Raw genomic sequence first — 5,304 nt, forward strand, 5'->3', positions numbered from 1 at the left:
AAAAAAAAAAAAAAAAAAAAAAAGAAAGAAAGAAAGAAAAGAGACTTCAAAAGTAAGCTTGAGTGAGTTACTGATACAGACAAGAGATGGGGAAATAGTGGGTAGAAGAGGGCGGTTCCCCAGCAAAGGCCCCACCCTCAAGCCTGGATACCCGCAGCCCTAAATGAGGACAGGCATTCTTGGTTTTGCTCCCAAAAAGTTGCCTTTTGGCCACTACATCCCCTATCCTGTACCCACATAAACCCCAAACTCCAGGCTCCAGAGGCAGACTAGGAGATGAGGAGAGAAGCAAACGGTGGAACATCACCGCAGAGGAAGACAGAAGAGAAGGAGCATGTGAACACAGGAGGTTGGCTGGGGATAGTTGGAGAAGAGTTGGCCACTGGATGGCCAAACTCCAGGAAAAGATCATCTTCCCACTCGCTCCCCACTTACAGCTCCCCATGTATCCTGCTGAGAGCCACCTCTACCATGCAATAAAACCCCTGCATTCATCTTTCAAGTCCATGTGTGACCCAATTCTTTTGGGGTGCTGGGTACCAAGGGGCCAGTGAGCTGGTTAACACTTAAGCCCTCTGTGGATGGCAGAGCTAATAAAAAGAGCACTGTAACACTGGGGTCATAGGAACCTGCCCCTAGACACTGCTGTGTGGCCAGAGCCCCAATACCTGCACCTGCCTGTCTGCATGCTCCCCTCCTGTAAGGGGTTTGAGCTCATGGCAGTCGAACAGAGAGCTGCACCTTTTGTCACATACCCTGCAAGTGGGGGCCAGAGCACTCTCCCGTCTCATTATTATTGAAGTGACTTTTTTGTCATCATTGTTATAGTTCTTCCACTGTCAAAAAGGTAAGTTTTAGTATTGCTGTGTGTGAACTGGAAGAAGAAAACAATGAAGCTGTGGTATATGCACTTGGTTTTTGATATGGTTTGGATCTGTGTCCTCACCCAAATCTCATGTTCAATTGTAATCCCCAGTATTGGAGATGGGGCCTGGTAGAGGTGATGGGATCATGGGGACAGAATTCTCATGAATGGTTCAGCACCAGCCCTCCGCGCTGTTCTCTTGGTCCTGAGTGAGTGAGTTATTGTGGGATCTGGTTGTTTAAACATGTGTAGCACTGGGCCGGGCACAGTGGCTACTGCCTGTAATCCCAGCACTTTGGGAGGCTGAGGCGGGTAGATCACGAGATTAAGAGATGAAAACCATCCTGGCCAACATGGTGAAACCCCATCTCTACTCTCTACTAAAAATACAAAAATTGGCTGAACGTGGTGGCATGTGCCTGTAGTCCCAGTACTTGGGAGGCTGAGGCAGGAGACTCACTTGAATCTGGGAGACAGAAGTTGCCGTGAGCCCAGATCGTGCCACTGTGCTCCAGCCTGGCGACAGAACAAGACTGTCTAAAAAAAAAAAAAAAAAATAGTAGCACCTCCTCCCGTCACATGGTCCTGTTCCTACCACATAAGATGCTTGCTCTGGCTTTGCTCTCTACCATGATGCCTCCTTAAAAGCAGATGCAGCACTATGCTTCCTACACAGCCTGTGGCACTGTGAGCCAATTAAACCTCCTTTTCTTATAAATTACCCCGTTTCAGGTATTTCTCTATAGTAGTGCAAGAAAAGACTAATATACTTTTGTTACAAAACCCGGAGTCTGTGGCCGCCAAACTAAAAACCAACAAGCACCAACTCTTTATCTGAACGTCATTTGCAGGACCAGTAAGCAGCATTGGGGTTTATAGTCCCACATATGAGGAGAATCGCAGAGAGTTAGAACTGGAAAGGATCTCATTACACTCATTAGGAAACCAAAGACCCAGAGATGAAGTGATTTGTCCAAGGTCACACAGCAAGTTTGTAAGTGAACAAAGGTGGGGGTCACTGAACAGGTCTCTGGTTCTTCCTTATGCCTCCCTGCCTCTCAAGGGTTAAGACTTTCTCTGTTAGACACACATGCCTTATTCATAAGGAGAGGATGCTGGGCTATTACTAAACCTGGGAATACACTTCCATTCAAACTCTGAGAAATGCAAGTGTCTAGACAATACATTCTCCCACCATTCTGCAATTCTCCAGGACAAGAACCTCAGCTTCCCTTAGCATAGCTGGCGTTTGGCTAGGCCTGAAGTCATCCAGATTCTAGCAAGCGATCATTCTTTCTCCAGGCAGTGGGTGTGGACAGATCATTTTCTTCCTCACTTTCAGCAGGATGTGCACTTGCCTGTGGAAGCTTGCCAATGATAAAGGAAGAGTTGATCACCTGCTGTGCATCAGACCGTTCACCTACTGAGATCTCCTAAGTTTTCATAAAGTCTGCCTGGTCCTTTCTATCTTCCTCATTCCTTTTCTTGCCTTCCATTCTTTGAAAAGTTTAGAATTGGAGTGGAACTAGAAATCATTATCCTGTACTAAAGAAGCATCTCTGCTTTAGAGGCATGGAAATGTCGTTTCTTCTTCCTGATACGTGTAGAAGCATGAGATGGAATCAGTTGTCCCCTGACTTTGACTTATTAAGAGTGGAAACATGATTAAATTCTGCCACTACCAAGGTAAATCAAGAAAAATGAAAATGGCTTAAGACTATTTATCCATCACACCATTTTGAAATAAGGTTTTCTACAACTATGATTTGTGGAGGTTATGGACCTTAGATGTTAGGTATATTTATGTCCTATATCCTCTAATTCATTAATTTATTTTTGTCTATTCAAGTAGTAAATACTACTGTTCATTCATTCATGATTCTTCTGAAATATTTCATTTCCAGAATTATCAACCTCTTTCTTCTGTTACAAGGACAATAATATTTTAACGACAGTAGTTTTTGAGAGTAGGATACATTCTATGCTATGATTTACAGAAAAGCATCTGATGGCATTTCTCAGCAGAGATTGGCATTTATACAACAGAAAACAGTTATAACAGTTTTTTAAATAAACAACTATGTGAAAACAATGGCACAGGGAGATAGGAGTCATTCTGCAGTGTAAAAGTCAATCACTGGGGACTGTCGATAATTCAATCAAATTACTTAAATGCAAAAAGTTGCCTTATTATTCAGTCAGAGTTATTTCCAAAAACTCTTCCTACATCGTCCATAGGAGGTTTAATATTTTTGTTTATATTTTTCTGCATTTTTAAGGGTTTCAATAATGCAAATAAGTTACCTTTGTCAAGAAAAAAAAAGACAAAAACATTTTTTAAAAATGTATTCCACATTAGAAAGACCACCTCAAAATTTAGAGGATTATTGAGTAAAGGTAGACGCTCCTTTGATATTAATCCCCATCAAAAGTCATTTGGGGCAGGAGCCTGCAAAAGCAGGGAGGGTCTGCCACATACATCGAGCTCATCCAGCCTGCAACCCGCGGACCACATGCGGCCCAGGATGTCTCTGAACATGGCCCAACACAAACTCGTAAACTTTGTTAAAACATTATGAGATTTTTTTTGCGATGTTTTTAAAGCTCAACAGCTATCGTGTTAGTGTATTTTATGTGTGGCCCAAGACAATTCTTTTTCTTCCAATGTAGCTCAAGGAAGCCAAAAGATTTAACACCCCTGAAAACCACAGGAAGAGTTTAAAAGTTGGGAATACTATTATCGATAAGGCTGCCCTTAAATAGAAAAAAAAAATTTATTATTTGATACTGGAGAATAACAGTGATTTACCATTTATATACCAAGATATACCCAAATGACATTGCTTTGATTTACTTCTCTAGAAGGGGCTAGGTTGGCACTGGCCTGGAACATAGGCATTAAATTGGTTGGAAGATGTCTATCTGGGATTAGGTGTCCAGCTTCTAAACTATAAAATACAATGAGTTAGCTATCTGAATTAGGTTTATAGTCCCTAACCTTGACCTCATTAGCAGAGAGTGGCCCTAACTGCTCACTACCATGCAAGAACATTCTTAATATAAGATGCAAAGATTAATGAAGAAAAAGGACAATTTAACACTGTAAGAGACCTTTCGCAACCAGTCAGTGGGCAAGGGATGGCAATTTCTTTCTGGAAATTGTAAGCAGATGAATCATTGAGAACAATTCTCTAAATAAGCAAACAAAAGTTTTTTCTCTGCTTTTCATGCTGCTTATCTGGCCTTGACAAGCTGTTCATTGATGAGAAAACATTTCTTTAACCATAAAGATTTTAGGAGGTTCCATTCTTTTCATGGCCATCTTGATAGCCTTTGACATGCTAAGACATAAACATGTCAACATGGTGCTTCCATCATCTCTCCCTGCTGGGCACGCATAGCTATTTTTTTTGGTAGGGAACTGAATTTAGCTTCCTGATGCTAATTGAGGAAAAACGACTAAAACAAAAATGTCTAGTTGTTTTTTCAGTTGCGTTGAGGCAGGAACACCTTTTCCTACTCTTCAGTATTTTTCATTGTTTCCTCCCCTTTCATTCCTTCCATTTGGAGTTGTAGCTCCCCATGCTTTTCCTGCAGAGGCCCACACGTATGCATGTACTACCCCCTCCCTGGGTACAGAGGCAGGATGGGCTGTGGGCTGGTAACCCTCCTCCACAAATTTGTGAAGGCTTCACCTGCTTCTCTCCTACTCTGAGAGCACAAGGGAATGTGTGGGAGTGAGGTGACCTTAGGCAAGGATAGTCTCACATCTACTCCAGTTTACATGAAAAGTGCTCTATTTGCAAACTTCAGAACTTAATTACTTACAACAAATTACTTGTGGCAAACTCTACAACTGACTGGGGCAGTAGGTGACAGCGCTGTACTTGGGAATTAGAACTGTAATATAGAACCATTTTGATGACGGAGTGTGGGACAGAGTCTACAGAACTTTGCCACAGTGGGCCCCAAGACCAACCAAGCACAGGATTTCATATTCAGAGCAGAAGTGTCTTTGTCAGTGGTCAATGTTTAATCTGTATAAGAGAAAGGTCTTAATTCTTTAAGATCTGATGCAAATTAAAAGAATCACCATGTACAGAAATACTGAAACAATCCAGATAAGAATGATGTATATTAATGCTGAAAAGCTACGTTGATCAAGGCACTTACCTTTTTGGTAACTCAGTTTCCTCTTCTTTCAAATGACAAGGAGAATAGGACTTACCTCATAGGACTGGTCATACCTGTAAAGTACTGTGAATGTTGCTTGCCATACAGGAAGCTCTCCGTAAAGGTTAACTCCACTATGATTACTCTCACGACTCTGACACGGCCATCTCTGTGGCTAAATTGGGGATAAAAAACACTGTTAGGCCAGGCGCGGTGGCTCAAGCCTGTAATCCCAGCACTTTGGGAGGCCGAGGCGGGTGGATCAC

At 42.2% G+C, this 5,304-nt stretch overlaps 1 long non-coding RNA gene across 1 annotated transcript in view; it reads right to left on the reverse strand.

The window, feature by feature from the left end:
• LOC108295102 overlaps positions 1-2,236 on the reverse strand; it is a 5,830-nt gene extending 3,594 nt beyond the window's left edge. The window contains exon 1 of the long non-coding RNA XR_001821276.1: positions 2,061-2,236. This is a non-coding gene — a long non-coding RNA (uncharacterized LOC108295102). The remainder of the gene's footprint in view (positions 1-2,060) is intronic.
• Between the last annotated feature and the right edge of the window lie 3,068 nt (positions 2,237-5,304).

Source organism: Cebus imitator, unplaced genomic scaffold (genome assembly GCF_001604975.1).
Source record: "Cebus imitator isolate Cc_AM_T3 unplaced genomic scaffold, Cebus_imitator-1.0 Scaffold619, whole genome shotgun sequence".
NCBI classification, from domain to species: domain Eukaryota; kingdom Metazoa; phylum Chordata; class Mammalia; order Primates; family Cebidae; genus Cebus; species Cebus imitator.